Source organism: Lissotriton vulgaris, chromosome 10 (assembly GCF_964263255.1).
Source record: "Lissotriton vulgaris chromosome 10, aLisVul1.2, whole genome shotgun sequence".
Taxonomy (NCBI): domain Eukaryota; kingdom Metazoa; phylum Chordata; class Amphibia; order Caudata; family Salamandridae; genus Lissotriton; species Lissotriton vulgaris.
This window is the reverse complement of record NC_141698.1, coordinates 536,417,835-536,436,775: the sequence shown is the minus strand read 5'-3', so window position 1 is coordinate 536,436,775 and position 18,941 is coordinate 536,417,835. Positions and strand designations below refer to the sequence as shown.

General features: G+C 47.2%; 34 non-coding genes across 34 annotated transcripts; all 34 read right to left on the bottom strand.

The window, feature by feature from the left end:
- Window positions 1-530: 530 nt before the first annotated feature.
- TRNAL-CAA (transfer RNA leucine (anticodon CAA)) lies at window positions 531-642 on the bottom strand. Its single transcript has 2 exons — window positions 605-642; window positions 531-576 (listed from the first exon to the last, which is right to left on the bottom strand). It is a non-coding gene; the product is annotated as a tRNA-Leu (tRNA).
- Window positions 643-935: 293 nt separating this feature from the next.
- On the bottom strand, window positions 936-1,008 carry TRNAV-AAC (transfer RNA valine (anticodon AAC)). Its single transcript has one exon. It is a non-coding gene; the product is annotated as a tRNA-Val (tRNA).
- A 381-nt stretch (window positions 1,009-1,389) lies between these two features.
- On the bottom strand, window positions 1,390-1,461 carry TRNAP-AGG (transfer RNA proline (anticodon AGG)). Its single transcript has one exon. It is a non-coding gene; the product is annotated as a tRNA-Pro (tRNA).
- A 405-nt stretch (window positions 1,462-1,866) lies between these two features.
- Window positions 1,867-1,939, bottom strand: TRNAV-UAC (transfer RNA valine (anticodon UAC)). The gene has a single exon. It is a non-coding gene; the product is annotated as a tRNA-Val (tRNA).
- Window positions 1,940-2,324: 385 nt separating this feature from the next.
- Window positions 2,325-2,396, bottom strand: TRNAP-CGG (transfer RNA proline (anticodon CGG)). The gene has a single exon. It is a non-coding gene; the product is annotated as a tRNA-Pro (tRNA).
- A 932-nt stretch (window positions 2,397-3,328) lies between these two features.
- On the bottom strand, window positions 3,329-3,440 carry TRNAL-CAA (transfer RNA leucine (anticodon CAA)). The gene is made up of 2 exons: window positions 3,403-3,440; window positions 3,329-3,374 (listed from the first exon to the last, which is right to left on the bottom strand). It is a non-coding gene; the product is annotated as a tRNA-Leu (tRNA).
- Window positions 3,441-3,733: 293 nt separating this feature from the next.
- TRNAV-AAC (transfer RNA valine (anticodon AAC)) lies at window positions 3,734-3,806 on the bottom strand. The gene has a single exon. It is a non-coding gene; the product is annotated as a tRNA-Val (tRNA).
- Window positions 3,807-4,191: 385 nt separating this feature from the next.
- Window positions 4,192-4,263, bottom strand: TRNAP-AGG (transfer RNA proline (anticodon AGG)). The gene has a single exon. It is a non-coding gene; the product is annotated as a tRNA-Pro (tRNA).
- Window positions 4,264-4,668: 405 nt separating this feature from the next.
- Window positions 4,669-4,741, bottom strand: TRNAV-UAC (transfer RNA valine (anticodon UAC)). The gene has a single exon. It is a non-coding gene; the product is annotated as a tRNA-Val (tRNA).
- A 385-nt stretch (window positions 4,742-5,126) lies between these two features.
- TRNAP-CGG (transfer RNA proline (anticodon CGG)) lies at window positions 5,127-5,198 on the bottom strand. Its single transcript has one exon. It is a non-coding gene; the product is annotated as a tRNA-Pro (tRNA).
- A 932-nt stretch (window positions 5,199-6,130) lies between these two features.
- On the bottom strand, window positions 6,131-6,242 carry TRNAL-CAA (transfer RNA leucine (anticodon CAA)). The gene is made up of 2 exons: window positions 6,205-6,242; window positions 6,131-6,176 (listed from the first exon to the last, which is right to left on the bottom strand). It is a non-coding gene; the product is annotated as a tRNA-Leu (tRNA).
- A 293-nt stretch (window positions 6,243-6,535) lies between these two features.
- On the bottom strand, window positions 6,536-6,608 carry TRNAV-AAC (transfer RNA valine (anticodon AAC)). The gene has a single exon. It is a non-coding gene; the product is annotated as a tRNA-Val (tRNA).
- A 381-nt stretch (window positions 6,609-6,989) lies between these two features.
- Window positions 6,990-7,061, bottom strand: TRNAP-AGG (transfer RNA proline (anticodon AGG)). Its single transcript has one exon. It is a non-coding gene; the product is annotated as a tRNA-Pro (tRNA).
- A 405-nt stretch (window positions 7,062-7,466) lies between these two features.
- TRNAV-UAC (transfer RNA valine (anticodon UAC)) lies at window positions 7,467-7,539 on the bottom strand. Its single transcript has one exon. It is a non-coding gene; the product is annotated as a tRNA-Val (tRNA).
- Window positions 7,540-7,924: 385 nt separating this feature from the next.
- Window positions 7,925-7,996, bottom strand: TRNAP-CGG (transfer RNA proline (anticodon CGG)). Its single transcript has one exon. It is a non-coding gene; the product is annotated as a tRNA-Pro (tRNA).
- A 932-nt stretch (window positions 7,997-8,928) lies between these two features.
- TRNAL-CAA (transfer RNA leucine (anticodon CAA)) lies at window positions 8,929-9,040 on the bottom strand. The gene is made up of 2 exons: window positions 9,003-9,040; window positions 8,929-8,974 (listed from the first exon to the last, which is right to left on the bottom strand). It is a non-coding gene; the product is annotated as a tRNA-Leu (tRNA).
- Window positions 9,041-9,333: 293 nt separating this feature from the next.
- Window positions 9,334-9,406, bottom strand: TRNAV-AAC (transfer RNA valine (anticodon AAC)). Its single transcript has one exon. It is a non-coding gene; the product is annotated as a tRNA-Val (tRNA).
- A 381-nt stretch (window positions 9,407-9,787) lies between these two features.
- On the bottom strand, window positions 9,788-9,859 carry TRNAP-AGG (transfer RNA proline (anticodon AGG)). The gene has a single exon. It is a non-coding gene; the product is annotated as a tRNA-Pro (tRNA).
- A 405-nt stretch (window positions 9,860-10,264) lies between these two features.
- On the bottom strand, window positions 10,265-10,337 carry TRNAV-UAC (transfer RNA valine (anticodon UAC)). Its single transcript has one exon. It is a non-coding gene; the product is annotated as a tRNA-Val (tRNA).
- A 385-nt stretch (window positions 10,338-10,722) lies between these two features.
- TRNAP-CGG (transfer RNA proline (anticodon CGG)) lies at window positions 10,723-10,794 on the bottom strand. The gene has a single exon. It is a non-coding gene; the product is annotated as a tRNA-Pro (tRNA).
- A 932-nt stretch (window positions 10,795-11,726) lies between these two features.
- TRNAL-CAA (transfer RNA leucine (anticodon CAA)) lies at window positions 11,727-11,838 on the bottom strand. Its single transcript has 2 exons — window positions 11,801-11,838; window positions 11,727-11,772 (listed from the first exon to the last, which is right to left on the bottom strand). It is a non-coding gene; the product is annotated as a tRNA-Leu (tRNA).
- Window positions 11,839-12,131: 293 nt separating this feature from the next.
- Window positions 12,132-12,204, bottom strand: TRNAV-AAC (transfer RNA valine (anticodon AAC)). Its single transcript has one exon. It is a non-coding gene; the product is annotated as a tRNA-Val (tRNA).
- A 381-nt stretch (window positions 12,205-12,585) lies between these two features.
- Window positions 12,586-12,657, bottom strand: TRNAP-AGG (transfer RNA proline (anticodon AGG)). Its single transcript has one exon. It is a non-coding gene; the product is annotated as a tRNA-Pro (tRNA).
- A 405-nt stretch (window positions 12,658-13,062) lies between these two features.
- On the bottom strand, window positions 13,063-13,135 carry TRNAV-UAC (transfer RNA valine (anticodon UAC)). The gene has a single exon. It is a non-coding gene; the product is annotated as a tRNA-Val (tRNA).
- A 385-nt stretch (window positions 13,136-13,520) lies between these two features.
- TRNAP-CGG (transfer RNA proline (anticodon CGG)) lies at window positions 13,521-13,592 on the bottom strand. The gene has a single exon. It is a non-coding gene; the product is annotated as a tRNA-Pro (tRNA).
- A 932-nt stretch (window positions 13,593-14,524) lies between these two features.
- On the bottom strand, window positions 14,525-14,636 carry TRNAL-CAA (transfer RNA leucine (anticodon CAA)). Its single transcript has 2 exons — window positions 14,599-14,636; window positions 14,525-14,570 (listed from the first exon to the last, which is right to left on the bottom strand). It is a non-coding gene; the product is annotated as a tRNA-Leu (tRNA).
- A 293-nt stretch (window positions 14,637-14,929) lies between these two features.
- Window positions 14,930-15,002, bottom strand: TRNAV-AAC (transfer RNA valine (anticodon AAC)). The gene has a single exon. It is a non-coding gene; the product is annotated as a tRNA-Val (tRNA).
- A 381-nt stretch (window positions 15,003-15,383) lies between these two features.
- Window positions 15,384-15,455, bottom strand: TRNAP-AGG (transfer RNA proline (anticodon AGG)). Its single transcript has one exon. It is a non-coding gene; the product is annotated as a tRNA-Pro (tRNA).
- A 405-nt stretch (window positions 15,456-15,860) lies between these two features.
- TRNAV-UAC (transfer RNA valine (anticodon UAC)) lies at window positions 15,861-15,933 on the bottom strand. Its single transcript has one exon. It is a non-coding gene; the product is annotated as a tRNA-Val (tRNA).
- Window positions 15,934-16,318: 385 nt separating this feature from the next.
- Window positions 16,319-16,390, bottom strand: TRNAP-CGG (transfer RNA proline (anticodon CGG)). Its single transcript has one exon. It is a non-coding gene; the product is annotated as a tRNA-Pro (tRNA).
- A 932-nt stretch (window positions 16,391-17,322) lies between these two features.
- TRNAL-CAA (transfer RNA leucine (anticodon CAA)) lies at window positions 17,323-17,434 on the bottom strand. The gene is made up of 2 exons: window positions 17,397-17,434; window positions 17,323-17,368 (listed from the first exon to the last, which is right to left on the bottom strand). It is a non-coding gene; the product is annotated as a tRNA-Leu (tRNA).
- Window positions 17,435-17,727: 293 nt separating this feature from the next.
- Window positions 17,728-17,800, bottom strand: TRNAV-AAC (transfer RNA valine (anticodon AAC)). Its single transcript has one exon. It is a non-coding gene; the product is annotated as a tRNA-Val (tRNA).
- A 385-nt stretch (window positions 17,801-18,185) lies between these two features.
- Window positions 18,186-18,257, bottom strand: TRNAP-AGG (transfer RNA proline (anticodon AGG)). The gene has a single exon. It is a non-coding gene; the product is annotated as a tRNA-Pro (tRNA).
- A 405-nt stretch (window positions 18,258-18,662) lies between these two features.
- TRNAV-UAC (transfer RNA valine (anticodon UAC)) lies at window positions 18,663-18,735 on the bottom strand. The gene has a single exon. It is a non-coding gene; the product is annotated as a tRNA-Val (tRNA).
- Window positions 18,736-18,941: the final 206 nt, after the last annotated feature.

Here is an 18,941-nt window from a genome sequence, read left to right as displayed (position 1 = left end):
CCTGGGAGACCCAGAGTGGCTGACTTCCCAGTATGGCCATTGTTGGGCGAGTCTCCTCCTTTCCTCCTGCCTCAATCTAGAATTGGCTGCAAATCACAAGAGGGAGTGCAATGTCCGTGTGTAGTGCCTACTACCAGCTACCTCTCTGTCTTCCTTATGTAAATTAGAATTTTCAAGGGGGGACCATTGGCAATCTGCTCCTCCCACATAACCAGGAAGCCCTGTTGAACATGTCTGCCTGTGTTGTTGCAGGGACAGTGCCTTCTCTGCCAAAAAGGTGGCAGGAGAGCCTCACAACAAATGATGGGATCAACTGCTTATTTCGAAACCCAGCAAGGCAGTTACTGTGATGGATTGCAAATGTAATGGAAGGTGTGCCTGAGGTGTCACTTTCAGAAATACATGGAATTGTGATTGAGGGCCCAGCCTGGTGGATTTCTCTTTATTTACTACAGGTTCCCGCAAATATTGTGGTGTGTGTGGGGAATGCACTGCAAAAATTAGGAAGACTTAAGGGTGTAAAAGGGACCTGTCAGAAGTGGGATTTGAACCCACGCCTCCATGAGGAGACCAGAAGGCTCAGCATCACTGAAGATCAAGCTCTCTTGAGTCTGGCGCCTTAGACCACTCGGCCATCCTGACGGCTCAGGGTGTGCTTAGTTCTGACTTTTCTGTCTGCACCTGCCAACGTTTCCACTTACAACGTTCACAGAAATGTCACAGGTGTAAAGGCCCCAACAATACAACATAGCTCACACAAAATAAAAATAGGCCCAAGAACAACCCCCAGATGATCGATGGAGATAACTTTGTTTCGTCTGCAAAGGTAAAAAAAAATTCTCGCGGCTCACTGTGTTCAAAGACCACCTCTTCTTAAACTTGCATTGAGATAATAAGGTTTTAGAGTGTGCACAAAAAAAGCATCCAATGCACAGTGTTTCTGCCCCGTCTCGAACCGGGGACCTTTCGCGTGTTAGGCGAACGTGATGACCACTACACTACAGAAACTACCTTGGTGCTTTCTACTGTTAGAGGAAAGTTTCTCTCAAGTCTTCACCCTACTTCTATTCTGCTGTATCAGCAGCGGCTCAGAATATGCAGAACAAGTGTGAAAACCTCAGAGATATCATCCAACATGCTTGCAATTAGACGTATTCAAAACTCACTTGTGCAGGCATCGACAGGCAAATATCTGATGCCTAAATGCCAGCGAGTACAGCTTGGGAAAGCATCACCTGGGACACACTGAGACTAAGCAGGTAGGCAGATAAAGCATGGTGATCCATTTTTCTTCTGAGGTTAGAAATATGTTGTGCAACAATGCACCCAGTATAACGAGAAATAGTCATAGTGCTTTTTTAGTAGGGTTTGTATGTTTACCTCTAAAAAGGGCTCGTCCGGGATTTGAACCCGGGACCTCTCGCACCCTAAGCGAGAATCATACCCCTAGACCAACGAGCCACGCAAGAGTCACCTCTGACACGGCTCCAGGGGTTAGTGGCAGCTAGCCAGTACATGCTGCTCTGTTCTGCAATATGATTGCTGTCTTTTCCATGACCGTCATCAAACAAGAAATTAAAAAGCCTCTGTCCTTCAGACAGTTTGTTTGCTTTAAGTGTCTGCTCGTGGTGAGGACAAGAGAAGCATTTCTTCTCTCATGCCTTGCTTTCATGAAGTAGGCCCACCCTACAGAGCAAAGTGCGAGCAAGCGAATGGCGCAAGCTATCGCCACTTCTCTTTTCGAGCTGACACTGAGATCTCTGGAGCACACTACGTCAGGCTGGTGAGGAATAGACAGCCTCTATTATCTCAGCTTTTCTATAAAGTGAGCCAGTAAATGCAAACACTGTGAAAAACAGCAAGCTGCATTTCTGCCCGGTCTCGAACCAGGGACCTTTCGCGTGTAAGGCGAACGTGATAACCACTACACTACAGAAACAGACACTACCTCAGGAATCTTGTTGGCGTGTATTGGGTTGGAACGCACAGACTAAGGGCCAACGTCCTTGAAGCTCAAAGTTGGGCTCTCCTTACCCGGTCTCTCTTTCTTTGGAAGACAGGAATGAGGACCACTTTTTTCCCCAAGAGGCGATTTTGAAACCATATCCTGAAATGACACTAGAAAAACTCTTTGCATGTAATGTTCCTACACTGCTGGTCCAGCCCAGAAAAGCAGTTGCAAGGAAGTCCTGCACTCCTTTATCATGTCAAAAGTGGAAAATAGCGTGCAGGGTAAGGAACCTTCTCGACATACACAGCGTCTTATAGCATTGAAAAGAAGAAAGGCTCCTATATGACAAGCAGCCTGAAAACTTCCACAGGATGGGCTCGTCCGGGATTTGAACCCGGGACCTCTCGCACCCGAAGCGAGAATCATACCCCTAGACCAACGAGCCTGAGTGGCCAGGAGACATTTTGAACAATTACTGAAGCGTCTTTCAGAAAACAGCAGGGCTATTTGGCTCGTCTCCCTATAAGTGAGCCACACAAAGTCATGTTTTCTCTCAAGTTGTTGTTTTTTCACTCCAGCAAGGAAGGGGGCAGCCAATCTCCTATCGGCCAGTGAGCAGTAAAAAGGCACAGATGAGAACAGCAAGCACTTTCTGGCACTTGTACTCCTCTGCAAGTCCTGGACCCTTGCTCCATAGACTTCCACACCAGAAGCAATGAAGGGCCCACCATTTCTTGCGCCTGAGAAAGAGGTGTTTGATATTTGGATTCAAACGCGCTCGCTCAGCGCTCGATCAGGCTCGATCAGGCGAGATTTATATGAGTGGCTCACAGGCCTGAAACATTCACCTGGGAGACCCAGAGTGGCTGACTTCCCAGTATGGCCATTGTTGGGCGAGTCTCCTCCTTTCCTCCTGCCTCAATCTAGAATTGGCTGCAAATCACAAGAGGGAGTGCAATGTCCGTGTGTAGTGCCTACTACCAGCTACCTCTCTGTCTTCCTTATGTAAATTAGAATTTTCAAGGGGGGACCATTGGCAATCTGCTCCTCCCACATAACCAGGAAGCCCTGTTGAACATGTCTACCTGTGTTGTTGCAGGGACAGTGCCTTCTCTGCCAAAAAGGTGGCAGGAGAGCCTCACAACAAATGATGGGATCAACTGCTTATTTCGAAACCCAGCAAGGCAGTTACTGTGATGGATTGCAAATGTAATGGAAGGTGTGCCTGAGGTGTCACTTTCAGAAATACATGGAATTGTGATTGAGGGCCCAGCCTGGTGGATTTCTCTTTATTTACTACAGGTTCCCGCAAATATTGTGGTGTGTGTGGGGAATGCACTGCAAAAATTAGGAAGACTTAAGGGTGTAAAAGGGACCTGTCAGAAGTGGGATTTGAACCCACGCCTCCATGAGGAGACCAGAAGGCTCAGCATCACTGAAGATCAAGCTCTCTTGAGTCTGGCGCCTTAGACCACTCGGCCATCCTGACGGCTCAGGGTGTGCTTAGTTCTGACTTTTCTGTCTGCACCTGCCAACGTTTCCACTTACAACATTCACAGCAATGTCACAGGTGTAAAGGCCCCAACAATACAACATAGCTCACACAAAATAAAAATAGGCCCAAGAACAACCCCCAGATGATCGATGGAGATAACTTTGTTTCGTCTGCAAAGGTTAAAAAAAATTCTCGCGGCTCACTGTGTTCAAAGACCACCTCTTCTTAAACTTGCATTGAGATAATAAGGTTTTAGAGTGTGCACAAAAAAAGCATCCAATGCACAGTGTTTCTGCCCGGTCTCGAACCGGGGACCTTTCGCGTGTTAGGCGAACGTGATGACCACTACACTACAGAAACTACCTTGGTGCTTTCTACTGTTAGAGGAAAGTTTCTCTCAAGTCTTCACCCTACTTCTATTCTGCTGTATCAGCAGCGGCTCAGAATATGCAGAACAAGTGTGAAAACCTCAGAGATATCATCCAACATGCTTGCAATTAGACGTATTCAAAACTCACTTGTGCAGGCATCGACAAGCAAATATTTGATGCCTAAATGCCAGCGAGTACAGCTTGGGAAAGCATCACCTGGGACACACTGAGACTAAGCAGGTAGGCAGATAAAGCATGGTGATCCATTTTTCTTCTGAGGTTAGAAATATGTTGTGCAACAATGCACCCAGTATAACGAGAAATAGTCAGGCATAGTGCTTTTTTAGTAGGGTTTGTATGTTTACCTCTAAAAAGGGCTCGTCCGGGATTTGAACCCGGGACCTCTCGCACCCTAAGCGAGAATCATACCCCTAGACCAACGAGCCACGCAAGAGTCACCTCTGACACGGCTCCAGGGGTTAGTGGTAGCTAGCCAGTACATGCTGCTCTGTTCTGCAATATGATTGCTGTCTTTTCCATGACCGTCATCAAACAAGAAATTAAAAAGCCTCTGTCCTTCAGACAGTTTGTTTGCTTTAAGTGTCTGCTCGTGGTGAGGACAAGAGAAGCATTTCTTCTCTCATGCCTTGCTTTCATGAAGTAGGCCCACCCTACAGAGCAAAGTGCGAGCAAGCGAATGGCGCAAGCTATCGTCACTTCTCTTTTCGAGCTGTCACTGAGATCTCTGGAGCACACTACGTCAGGCTGGTGAGGAATAGACAGCCTCTATTATCTCAGCTTTTCTATAAAGTGAGCCAGTAAATGCAAACACTGTGAAAAACAGCAAGCTGCATTTCTGCCCGGTCTCGAACCAGGGACCTTTCGCGTGTAAGGCGAACGTGATAACCACTACACTACAGAAACAGACACTACCTCAGGAATCTTGTTGGCGTGTATTGGGTTGGAACGCACAGACTAAGGGCCAACGTCCTTGAAGCTCAAAGTTGGGCTCTCCTTACCCGGTCTCTCTTTCTTTGGAAGACAGGAATGAGGACCACTTTTTTCCCCAAGAGGCGATTTTGAAACCATATCCTGAAATGACACTAGAAAAACTCTTTGCATGTAATGTTCCTACACTGCTGGTCCAGCCCAGAAAAGCAGTTGCAAGGAAGTCCTGCACTCCTTTATCATGTCAAAAGTGGAAAATAGCGTGCAGGGTAAGGAACCTTCTCGACATACACAGCGTCTTATAGCATTGAAAAGAAGAAAGGCTCCTATATGACAAGCAGCCTGAAAACTTCCACAGGATGGGCTCGTCCGGGATTTGAACCCGGGACCTCTCGCACCCGAAGCGAGAATCATACCCCTAGACCAACGAGCCTGAGTGGCCAGGAGAAATTTTGAACAATTACTGAAGCGTCTTTCAGAAAACAGCAGGGCTATTTGGCTCGTCTCCCTATAAGTGAGCCACACAAAGTCATGTTTTCTCTCAAGTTGTTGTTTTTTCACTCCAGCAAGGAAGGGGGCAGCCAATCTCCTATCGGCCAGTGAGCAGTAAAAAGGCACAGATGAGAACAGCAAGCACTTTCTGGCACTTGTACTCCTCTGCAAGTCCTGGACCCTTGCTCCATAGACTTCCACACCAGAAGCAATGAAGGGCCCACCATTTCTTGCGCCTGAGAAAGAGGTGTTTGATATTTGGATTCAAACGCGCTCGCTCAGCGCTCGATCAGGCTCGATCAGGCGAGATTTATATGAGTGGCTCACAGGCCTGAAACATTCACCTGGGAGACCCAGAGTGGCTGACTTCCCAGTATGGCCATTGTTGGGCGAGTCTCCTCCTTTCCTCCTGCCTCAATCTAGAATTGGCTGCAAATCACAAGAGGGAGTGCAATGTCCGTGTGTAGTGCCTACTACCAGCTACCTCTCTGTCTTCCTTATGTAAATTAGAATTTTCAAGGGGGGGCCATTGGCAATCTGCTCCTCCCACATAACCAGGAAGCCCTGTTGAACATGTCTACCTGTGTTGTTGCAGGGACAGTGCCTTCTCTGCCAAAAAGGTGGCAGGAGAGCCTCACAACAAATGATGGGATCAACTGCTTATTTCGAAACCCAGCAAGGCAGTTACTGTGATGGATTGCAAATGTAATGGAAGGTGTGCCTGAGGTGTCACTTTCAGAAATACATGGAATTGTGATTGAGGGCCCAGCCTGGTGGATTTCTCTTTATTTACTACAGGTTCCCGCAAATATTGTGGTGTGTGTGGGGAATGCACTGCAAAAATTAGGAAGACTTAAGGGTGTAAAAGGGACCTGTCAGAAGTGGGATTTGAACCCACGCCTCCATGAGGAGACCAGAAGGCTCAGCATCACTGAAGATCAAGCTCTCTTGAGTCTGGCGCCTTAGACCACTCGGCCATCCTGACGGCTCAGGGTGTGCTTAGTTCTGACTTTTCTGTCTGCACCTGCCAACGTTTCCACTTACAACGTTCACAGAAATGTCACAGGTGTAAAGGCCCCAACAATACAACATAGCTCACACAAAATAAAAATAGGCCCAAGAACAACCCCCAGATGATCGATGGAGATAACTTTGTTTCGTCTGCAAAGGTAAAAAAAAATTCTCGCGGCTCACTGTGTTCAAAGACCACCTCTTCTTAAACTTGCATTGAGATAATAAGGTTTTAGAGTGTGCACAAAAAAAGCATCCAATGCACAGTGTTTCTGCCCCGTCTCGAACCGGGGACCTTTCGCGTGTTAGGCGAACGTGATGACCACTACACTACAGAAACTACCTTGGTGCTTTCTACTGTTAGAGGAAAGTTTCTCTCAAGTCTTCACCCTACTTCTATTCTGCTGTATCAGCAGCGGCTCAGAATGTGCAGAACAAGTGTGAAAACCTCAGAGATATCATCCAACATGCTTGCAATTAGACGTATTCAAAACTCACTTGTGCAGGCATCGACAGGCAAATATCTGATGCCTAAATGCCAGCGAGTACAGCTTGGGAAAGCATCACCTGGGACACACTGAGACTAAGCAGGTAGGCAGATAAAGCATGGTGATCCATTTTTCTTCTGAGGTTAGAAATATGTTGTGCAACAATGCACCCAGTATAACGAGAAATAGTCATAGTGCTTTTTTAGTAGGGTTTGTATGTTTACCTCTAAAAAGGGCTCGTCCGGGATTTGAACCCGGGACCTCTCGCACCCTAAGCGAGAATCATACCCCTAGACCAACGAGCCACACAAGAGTCACCTCTGACACGGCTCCAGGGGTTAGTGGCAGCTAGCCAGTACATGCTGCTCTGTTCTGCAATATGATTGCTGTCTTTTCCATGACCGTCATCAAACAAGAAATTAAAAAGCCTCTGTCCTTCAGACAGTTTGTTTGCTTTAAGTGTCTGCTCGTGGTGAGGACAAGAGAAGCATTTCTTCTCTCATGCCTTGCTTTCATGAAGTAGGCCCACCCTACAGAGCAAAGTGCGAGCAAGCGAATGGCGCAAGCTATCGTCACTTCTCTTTTTGAGCTGACACTGAGATCTCTGGAGCACACTACGTCAGGCTGGTGAGGAATAGACAGCCTCTATTATCTCAGCTTTTCTATAAAGTGAGCCAGTAAATGCAAACACTGTGAAAAACAGCAAGCTGCATTTCTGCCCGGTCTCGAACCAGGGACCTTTCGCGTGTAAGGCGAACGTGATAACCACTACACTACAGAAACAGACACTACCTCAGGAATCTTGTTGGCGTGTATTGGGTTGGAACGCACAGACTAAGGGCCAACGTCCTTGAAGCTCAAAGTTGGGCTCTCCTTACCCGGTCTCTCTTTCTTTGGAAGACAGGAATGAGGACCACTTTTTTCCCCAAGAGGCGATTTTGAAACCATATCCTGAAATGACACTAGAAAAACTCTTTGCATGTAATGTTCCTACACTGCTGGTCCAGCCCAGAAAAGCAGTTGCAAGGAAGTCCTGCACTCCTTTATCATGTCAAAAGTGGAAAATAGCGTGCAGGGTAAGGAACCTTCTCGACATACACAGCGTCTTATAGCATTGAAAAGAAGAAAGGCTCCTATATGACAAGCAGCCTGAAAACTTCCACAGGATGGGCTCGTCCGGGATTTGAACCCGGGACCTCTCGCACCCGAAGCGAGAATCATACCCCTAGACCAACGAGCCTGAGTGGCCAGGAGAAATTTTGAACAATTACTGAAGCGTCTTTCAGAAAACAGCAGGGCTATTTGGCTCGTCTCCCTATAAGTGAGCCACACAAAGTCATGTTTTCTCTCAAGTTGTTGTTTTTTCACTCCAGCAAGGAAGGGGGCAGCCAATCTCCTATCGGCCAGTGAGCAGTAAAAAGGCACAGATGAGAACAGCAAGCACTTTCTGGCACTTGTACTCCTCTGCAAGTCCTGGACCCTTGCTCCATAGACTTCCACACCAGAAGCAATGAAGGGCCCACCATTTCTTGCGCCTGAGAAAGAGGTGTTTGATATTTGGATTCAAACGCGCTCGCTCAGCGCTCGATCAGGCTCGATCAGGCGAGATTTATATGAGTGGCTCACAGGCCTGAAACATTCACCTGGGAGACCCAGAGTGGCTGACTTCCCAGTATGGCCATTGTTGGGCGAGTCTCCTCCTTTCCTCCTGCCTCAATCTAGAATTGGCTGCAAATCACAAGAGGGAGTGCAATGTCCGTGTGTAGTGCCTACTACCAGCTACCTCTCTGTCTTCCTTATGTAAATTAGAATTTTCAAGGGGGGACCATTGGCAATCTGCTCCTCCCACATAACCAGGAAGCCCTGTTGAACATGTCTGCCTGTGTTGTTGCAGGGACAGTGCCTTCTCTGCCAAAAAGGTGGCAGGAGAGCCTCACAACAAATGATGGGATCAACTGCTTATTTCGAAACCCAGCAAGGCAGTTACTGTGATGGATTGCAAATGTAATGGAAGGTGTGCCTGAGGTGTCACTTTCAGAAATACATGGAATTGTGATTGAGGGCCCAGCCTGGTGGATTTCTCTTTATTTACTACAGGTTCCCGCAAATATTGTGGTGTGTGTGGGGAATGCACTGCAAAAATTAGGAAGACTTAAGGGTGTAAAAGGGACCTGTCAGAAGTGGGATTTGAACCCACGCCTCCATGAGGAGACCAGAAGGCTCAGCATCACTGAAGATCAAGCTCTCTTGAGTCTGGCGCCTTAGACCACTCGGCCATCCTGACGGCTCAGGGTGTGCTTAGTTCTGACTTTTCTGTCTGCACCTGCCAACGTTTCCACTTACAACGTTCACAGAAATGTCACAGGTGTAAAGGCCCCAACAATACAACATAGCTCACACAAAATAAAAATAGGCCCAAGAACAACCCCCAGATGATCGATGGAGATAACTTTGTTTCGTCTGCAAAGGTAAAAAAAAATTCTCGCGGCTCACTGTGTTCAAAGACCACCTCTTCTTAAACTTGCATTGAGATAATAAGGTTTTAGAGTGTGCACAAAAAAAGCATCCAATGCACAGTGTTTCTGCCCCGTCTCGAACCGGGGACCTTTCGCGTGTTAGGCGAACGTGATGACCACTACACTACAGAAACTACCTTGGTGCTTTCTACTGTTAGAGGAAAGTTTCTCTCAAGTCTTCACCCTACTTCTATTCTGCTGTATCAGCAGCGGCTCAGAATATGCAGAACAAGTGTGAAAACCTCAGAGATATCATCCAACATGCTTGCAATTAGACGTATTCAAAACTCACTTGTGCAGGCATCGACAGGCAAATATCTGATGCCTAAATGCCAGCGAGTACAGCTTGGGAAAGCATCACCTGGGACACACTGAGACTAAGCAGGTAGGCAGATAAAGCATGGTGATCCATTTTTCTTCTGAGGTTAGAAATATGTTGTGCAACAATGCACCCAGTATAACGAGAAATAGTCATAGTGCTTTTTTAGTAGGGTTTGTATGTTTACCTCTAAAAAGGGCTCGTCCGGGATTTGAACCCGGGACCTCTCGCACCCTAAGCGAGAATCATACCCCTAGACCAACGAGCCACGCAAGAGTCACCTCTGACACGGCTCCAGGGGTTAGTGGCAGCTAGCCAGTACATGCTGCTCTGTTCTGCAATATGATTGCTGTCTTTTCCATGACCGTCATCAAACAAGAAATTAAAAAGCCTCTGTCCTTCAGACAGTTTGTTTGCTTTAAGTGTCTGCTCGTGGTGAGGACAAGAGAAGCATTTCTTCTCTCATGCCTTGCTTTCATGAAGTAGGCCCACCCTACAGAGCAAAGTGCGAGCAAGCGAATGGCGCAAGCTATCGTCACTTCTCTTTTCGAGCTGTCACTGAGATCTCTGGAGCACACTACGTCAGGCTGGTGAGGAATAGACAGCCTCTATTATCTCAGCTTTTCTATAAAGTGAGCCAGTAAATGCAAACACTGTGAAAAACAGCAAGCTGCATTTCTGCCCGGTCTCGAACCAGGGACCTTTCGCGTGTAAGGCGAACGTGATAACCACTACACTACAGAAACAGACACTACCTCAGGAATCTTGTTGGCGTGTATTGGGTTGGAACGCACAGACTAAGGGCCAACGTCCTTGAAGCTCAAAGTTGGGCTCTCCTTACCCGGTCTCTCTTTCTTTGGAAGACAGGAATGAGGACCACTTTTTTCCCCAAGAGGCGATTTTGAAACCATATCCTGAAATGACACTAGAAAAACTCTTTGCATGTAATGTTCCTACACTGCTGGTCCAGCCCAGAAAAGCAGTTGCAAGGAAGTCCTGCACTCCTTTATCATGTCAAAAGTGGAAAATAGCGTGCAGGGTAAGGAACCTTCTCGACATACACAGCGTCTTATAGCATTGAAAAGAAGAAAGGCTCCTATATGACAAGCAGCCTGAAAACTTCCACAGGATGGGCTCGTCCGGGATTTGAACCCGGGACCTCTCGCACCCGAAGCGAGAATCATACCCCTAGACCAACGAGCCTGAGTGGCCAGGAGAAATTTTGAACAATTACTGAAGCGTCTTTCAGAAAACAGCAGGGCTATTTGGCTCGTCTCCCTATAAGTGAGCCACACAAAGTCATGTTTTCTCTCAAGTTGTTGTTTTTTCACTCCAGCAAGGAAGGGGGCAGCCAATCTCCTATCGGCCAGTGAGCAGTAAAAAGGCACAGATGAGAACAGCAAGCACTTTCTGGCACTTGTACTCCTCTGCAAGTCCTGGACCCTTGCTCCATAGACTTCCACACCAGAAGCAATGAAGGGCCCACCATTTCTTGCGCCTGAGAAAGAGGTGTTTGATATTTGGATTCAAACGCGCTCGCTCAGCGCTCGATCAGGCTCGATCAGGCGAGATTTATATGAGTGGCTCACAGGCCTGAAACATTCACCTGGGAGACCCAGAGTGGCTGACTTCCCAGTATGGCCATTGTTGGGCGAGTCTCCTCCTTTCCTCCTGCCTCAATCTAGAATTGGCTGCAAATCACAAGAGGGAGTGCAATGTCCGTGTGTAGTGCCTACTACCAGCTACCTCTCTGTCTTCCTTATGTAAATTAGAATTTTCAAGGGGGGGCCATTGGCAATCTGCTCCTCCCACATAACCAGGAAGCCCTGTTGAACATGTCTACCTGTGTTGTTGCAGGGACAGTGCCTTCTCTGCCAAAAAGGTGGCAGGAGAGCCTCACAACAAATGATGGGATCAACTGCTTATTTCGAAACCCAGCAAGGCAGTTACTGTGATGGATTGCAAATGTAATGGAAGGTGTGCCTGAGGTGTCACTTTCAGAAATACATGGAATTGTGATTGAGGGCCCAGCCTGGTGGATTTCTCTTTATTTACTACAGGTTCCCGCAAATATTGTGGTGTGTGTGGGGAATGCACTGCAAAAATTAGGAAGACTTAAGGGTGTAAAAGGGACCTGTCAGAAGTGGGATTTGAACCCACGCCTCCATGAGGAGACCAGAAGGCTCAGCATCACTGAAGATCAAGCTCTCTTGAGTCTGGCGCCTTAGACCACTCGGCCATCCTGACGGCTCAGGGTGTGCTTAGTTCTGACTTTTCTGTCTGCACCTGCCAACGTTTCCACTTACAACGTTCACAGAAATGTCACAGGTGTAAAGGCCCCAACAATACAACATAGCTCACACAAAATAAAAATAGGCCCAAGAACAACCCCCAGATGATCGATGGAGATAACTTTGTTTCGTCTGCAAAGGTAAAAAAAAATTCTCGCGGCTCACTGTGTTCAAAGACCACCTCTTCTTAAACTTGCATTGAGATAATAAGGTTTTAGAGTGTGCACAAAAAAAGCATCCAATGCACAGTGTTTCTGCCCCGTCTCGAACCGGGGACCTTTCGCGTGTTAGGCGAACGTGATGACCACTACACTACAGAAACTACCTTGGTGCTTTCTACTGTTAGAGGAAAGTTTCTCTCAAGTCTTCACCCTACTTCTATTCTGCTGTATCAGCAGCGGCTCAGAATGTGCAGAACAAGTGTGAAAACCTCAGAGATATCATCCAACATGCTTGCAATTAGACGTATTCAAAACTCACTTGTGCAGGCATCGACAGGCAAATATCTGATGCCTAAATGCCAGCGAGTACAGCTTGGGAAAGCATCACCTGGGACACACTGAGACTAAGCAGGTAGGCAGATAAAGCATGGTGATCCATTTTTCTTCTGAGGTTAGAAATATGTTGTGCAACAATGCACCCAGTATAACGAGAAATAGTCATAGTGCTTTTTTAGTAGGGTTTGTATGTTTACCTCTAAAAAGGGCTCGTCCGGGATTTGAACCCGGGACCTCTCGCACCCTAAGCGAGAATCATACCCCTAGACCAACGAGCCACGCAAGAGTCACCTCTGACACGGCTCCAGGGGTTAGTGGCAGCTAGCCAGTACATGCTGCTCTGTTCTGCAATATGATTGCTGTCTTTTCCATGACCGTCATCAAACAAGAAATTAAAAAGCCTCTGTCCTTCAGACAGTTTGTTTGCTTTAAGTGTCTGCTCGTGGTGAGGACAAGAGAAGCATTTCTTCTCTCATGCCTTGCTTTCATGAAGTAGGCCCACCCTACAGAGCAAAGTGCGAGCAAGCGAATGGCGCAAGCTATCGTCACTTCTCTTTTTGAGCTGACACTGAGATCTCTGGAGCACACTACGTCAGGCTGGTGAGGAATAGACAGCCTCTATTATCTCAGCTTTTCTATAAAGTGAGCCAGTAAATGCAAACACTGTGAAAAACAGCAAGCTGCATTTCTGCCCGGTCTCGAACCAGGGACCTTTCGCGTGTAAGGCGAACGTGATAACCACTACACTACAGAAACAGACACTACCTCAGGAATCTTGTTGGCGTGTATTGGGTTGGAACGCACAGACTAATGGCCAACGTCCTTGAAGCTCAAAGTTGGGCTCTCCTTACCCGGTCTCTCTTTCTTTGGAAGACAGGAATGAGGACCACTTTTTTCCCCAAGAGGCGATTTTGAAACCATATCCTGAAATGACACTAGAAAAACTCTTTGCATGTAATGTTCCTACACTGCTGGTCCAGCCCAGAAAAGCAGTTGCAAGGAAGTCCTGCACTCCTTTATCATGTCAAAAGTGGAAAATAGCGTGCAGGGTAAGGAACCTTCTCGACATACACAGCGTCTTATAGCATTGAAAAGAAGAAAGGCTCCTATATGACAAGCAGCCTGAAAACTTCCACAGGATGGGCTCGTCCGGGATTTGAACCCGGGACCTCTCGCACCCGAAGCGAGAATCATACCCCTAGACCAACGAGCCTGAGTGGCCAGGAGACATTTTGAACAATTACTGAAGCGTCTTTCAGAAAACAGCAGGGCTATTTGGCTCGTCTCCCTATAAGTGAGCCACACAAAGTCATGTTTTCTCTCAAGTTGTTGTTTTTTCACTCCAGCAAGGAAGGGGGCAGCCAATCTCCTATCGGCCAGTGAGCAGTAAAAAGGCACAGATGAGAACAGCAAGCACTTTCTGGCACTTGTACTCCTCTGCAAGTCCTGGACCCTTGCTCCATAGACTTCCACACCAGAAGCAATGAAGGGCCCACCATTTCTTGCGCCTGAGAAAGAGGTGTTTCATATTTGGATTCAAACGCGCTCGCTCAGCGCTCGATCAGGCTCGATCAGGCGAGATTTATATGAGTGGCTCACAGGCCTGAAACATTCACCTGGGAGACCCAGAGTGGCTGACTTCCCAGTATGGCCATTGTTGGGCGAGTCTCCTCCTTTCCTCCTGCCTCAATCTAGAATTGGCTGCAAATCACAAGAGGGAGTGCAATGTCCGTGTGTAGTGCCTACTACCAGCTACCTCTCTGTCTTCCTTATGTAAATTAGAATTTTCAAGGGGGGACCATTGGCAATCTGCTCCTCCCACATAACCAGGAAGCCCTGTTGAACATGTCTGCCTGTGTTGTTGCAGGGACAGTGCCTTCTCTGCCAAAAAGGTGGCAGGAGAGCCTCACAACAAATGATGGGATCAACTGCTTATTTCGAAACCCAGCAAGGCAGTTACTGTGATGGATTGCAAATGTAATGGAAGGTGTGCCTGAGGTGTCACTTTCAGAAATACATGGAATTGTGATTGAGGGCCCAGCCTGGTGGATTTCTCTTTATTTACTACAGGTTCCCGCAAATATTGTGGTGTGTGTGGGGAATGCACTGCAAAAATTAGGAAGACTTAAGGGTGTAAAAGGGACCTGTCAGAAGTGGGATTTGAACCCACGCCTCCATGAGGAGACCAGAAGGCTCAGCATCACTGAAGATCAAGCTCTCTTGAGTCTGGCGCCTTAGACCACTCGGCCATCCTGACGGCTCAGGGTGTGCTTAGTTCTGACTTTTCTGTCTGCACCTGCCAACGTTTCCACTTACAACGTTCACAGAAATGTCACAGGTGTAAAGGCCCCAACAATACAACATAGCTCACACAAAATAAAAATAGGCCCAAGAACAACCCCCAGATGATCGATGGAGATAACTTTGTTTCGTCTGCAAAGGTAAAAAAAAATTCTCGCGGCTCACTGTGTTCAAAGACCACCTCTTCTTAAACTTGCATTGAGATAATAAGGTTTTAGAGTGTGCACAAAAAAAGCATCCAATGCACAGTGTTTCTGCCCCGTCTCGAACCGGGGACCTTTCGCGTGTTAGGCGAACGTGATGACCACTACACTACAGAAACTACCTTGGTGCTTTCTACTGTTAGAGGAAAGTTTCTCTCAAGTCTTCACCCTACTTCTATTCTGCTGTATCAGCAGCGGCTCAGAATATGCAGAACAAGTGTGAAAACCTCAGAGATATCATCCAACATGCTTGCAATTAGACGTATTCAAAACTCACTTGTGCAGGCATCGACAGGCAAATATCTGATGCCTAAATGCCAGCGAGTACAGCTTGGGAAAGCATCACCTGGGACACACTGAGACTAAGCAGGTAGGCAGATAAAGCATGGTGATCCATTTTTCTTCTGAGGTTAGAAATATGTTGTGCAACAATGCACCCAGTATAACGAGAAATAGTCATAGTGCTTTTTTAGTAGGGTTTGTATGTTTACCTCTAAAAAGGGCTCGTCCGGGATTTGAACCCGGGACCTCTCGCACCCTAAGCGAGAATCATACCCCTAGACCAACGAGCCACGCAAGAGTCACCTCTGACACGGCTCCAGGGGTTAGTGGCAGCTAGCCAGTACATGCTGCTCTGTTCTGCAATATGATTGCTGTCTTTTCCATGACCGTCATCAAACAAGAAATTAAAAAGCCTCTGTCCTTCAGACAGTTTGTTTGCTTTAAGTGTCTGCTCGTGGTGAGGACAAGAGAAGCATTTCTTCTCTCATGCCTTGCTTTCATGAAGTAGGCCCACCCTACAGAGCAAAGTGCGAGCAAGCGAATGGCGCAAGCTATCGTCACTTCTCTTTTCGAGCTGACACTGAGATCTCTGGAGCACACTACGTCAGGCTGGTGAGGAATAGACAGCCTCTATTATCTCAGCTTTTCTATAAAGTGAGCCAGTAAATGCAAACACTGTGAAAAACAGCAAGCTGCATTTCTGCCCGGTCTCGAACCAGGGACCTTTCGCGTGTAAGGCGAACGTGATAACCACTACACTACAGAAACAGACACTACCTCAGGAATCTTGTTGGCGTGTATTGGGTTGGAACGCACAGACTAAGGGCCAACGTCCTTGAAGCTCAAAGTTGGGCTCTCCTTACCCGGTCTCTCTTTCTTTGGAAGACAGGAATGAGGACCACTTTTTTCCCAGAGAGGCGATTTTGAAACCATATCCTGAAATGACACTAGAAAAACTCTTTGCATGTAATGTTCCTACACTGCTGGTCCAGCCCAGAAAAGCAGTTGCAAGGAAGTCCTGCACTCCTTTATCATGTCAAAAGTGGAAAATAGCGTGCAGGGTAAGGAACCTTCTCGACATACACAGCGTCTTATAGCATTGAAAAGAAGAAAGGCTCCTATATGACAAGCAGCCTGAAAACTTCCACAGGATGGGCTCGTCCGGGATTTGAACCCGGGACCTCTCGCACCCGAAGCGAGAATCATACCCCTAGACCAACGAGCCTGAGTGGCCAGGAGACATTTTGAACAATTACTGAAGCGTCTTTCAGAAAACAGCAGGGCTATTTGGCTCGTCTCCCTATAAGTGAGCCACACAAAGTCATGTTTTCTCTCAAGTTGTTGTTTTTTCACTCCAGCAAGGAAGGGGGCAGCCAATCTCCTATCGGCCAGTGAGCAGTAAAAAGGCACAGATGAGAACAGCAAGCACTTTCTGGCACTTGTACTCCTCTGCAAGTCCTGGACCCTTGCTCCATAGACTTCCACACCAGAAGCAATGAAGGGCCCACCATTTCTTGCGCCTGAGAAAGAGGTGTTTGATATTTGGATTCAAACGCGCTCGCTCAGCGCTCGATCAGGCTCGATCAGGCGAGATTTATATGAGTGGCTCACAGGCCTGAAACATTCACCTGGGAGACCCAGAGTGGCTGACTTCCCAGTATGGCCATTGTTGGGCGAGTCTCCTCCTTTCCTCCTGCCTCAATCTAGAATTGGCTGCAAATCACAAGAGGGAGTGCAATGTCCGTGTGTAGTGCCTACTACCAGCTACCTCTCTGTCTTCCTTATGTAAATTAGAATTTTCAAGGGGGGACCATTGGCAATCTGCTCCTCCCACATAACCAGGAAGCCCTGTTGAACATGTCTACCTGTGTTGTTGCAGGGACAGTGCCTTCTCTGCCAAAAAGGTGGCAGGAGAGCCTCACAACAAATGATGGGATCAACTGCTTATTTCGAAACCCAGCAAGGCAGTTACTGTGATGGATTGCAAATGTAATGGAAGGTGTGCCTGAGGTGTCACTTTCAGAAATACATGGAATTGTGATTGAGGGCCCAGCCTGGTGGATTTCTCTTTATTTACTACAGGTTCCCGCAAATATTGTGGTGTGTGTGGGGAATGCACTGCAAAAATTAGGAAGACTTAAGGGTGTAAAAGGGACCTGTCAGAAGTGGGATTTGAACCCACGCCTCCATGAGGAGACCAGAAGGCTCAGCATCACTGAAGATCAAGCTCTCTTGAGTCTGGCGCCTTAGACCACTCAGCCATCCTGACGGCTCAGGGTGTGCTTAGTTCTGACTTTTCTGTCTGCACCTGCCAACGTTTCCACTTACAACATTCACAGCAATGTCACAGGTGTAAAGGCCCCAACAATACAACATAGCTCACACAAAATAAAAATAGGCCCAAGAACAACCCCCAGATGATCGATGGAGATAACTTTGTTTCGTCTGCAAAGGTTAAAAAAAATTCTCGCGGCTCACTGTGTTCAAAGACCACCTCTTCTTAAACTTGCATTGAGATAATAAGGTTTTAGAGTGTGCACAAAAAAAGCATCCAATGCACAGTGTTTCTGCCCGGTCTCGAACCGGGGACCTTTCGCGTGTTAGGCGAACGTGATGACCACTACACTACAGAAACTACCTTGGTGCTTTCTACTGTTAGAGGAAAGTTTCTCTCAAGTCTTCACCCTACTTCTATTCTGCTGTATCAGCAGCGGCTCAGAATATGCAGAACAAGTGTGAAAACCTCAGAGATATCATCCAACATGCTTGCAATTAGACGTATTCAAAACTCACTTGTGCAGGCATCGACAGGCAAATATTTGATGCCTAAATGCCAGCGAGTACAGCTTGGGAAAGCATCACCTGGGACACACTGAGACTAAGCAGGTAGGCAGATAAAGCATGGTGATCCATTTTTCTTCTGAGGTTAGAAATATGTTGTGCAACAATGCACCCAGTATAACGAGAAATAGTCAGGCATAGTGCTTTTTTAGTAGGGTTTGTATGTTTACCTCTAAAAAGGGCTCGTCCGGGATTTGAACCCGGGACCTCTCGCACCCTAAGCGAGAATCATACCCCTAGACCAACGAGCCACGCAAGAGTCACCTCTGACACGGCTCCAGGGGTTAGTGGCAGCTAGCCAGTACATGCTGCTCTGTTCTGCAATATGATTGCTGTCTTTTCCATGACCGTCATCAAACAAGAAATTAAAAAGCCTCTGTCCTTCAGACAGTTTGTTTGCTTTAAGTGTCTGCTCGTGGTGAGGACAAGAGAAGCATTTCTTCTCTCATGCCTTGCTTTCATGAAGTAGGCCCACCCTACAGAGCAAAGTGCGAGCAAGCGAATGGCGCAAGCTATCGTCACTTCTCTTTTCGAGCTGTCACTGAGATCTCTGGAGCACACTACGTCAGGCTGGTGAGGAATAGACAGCCTCTATTATCTCAGTTTTTCTATAAAGTGAGCCAGTAAATGCAAACACTGTGAAAAACAGCAAGCTGCATTTCTGCCCGGTGTCGAACCAGGGACCTTTCGCGTGTAAGGCGAACGTGATAACCACTACACTACAGAAACAGACACTACCTCAGGAATCTTGTTGGCGTGTATTGGGTTGGAACGCACAGACTAAGGGCCAACGTCCTTGAAGCTCAAAGTTGGGCTCTCCTTACCCGGTCTCTCTTTCTTTGGAAGACAGGAATGAGGACCACTTTTTTCCCCAAGAGGCGATTTTGAAACCATATCCTGAAATGACACTAGAAAAACTCTTTGCATGTAATGTT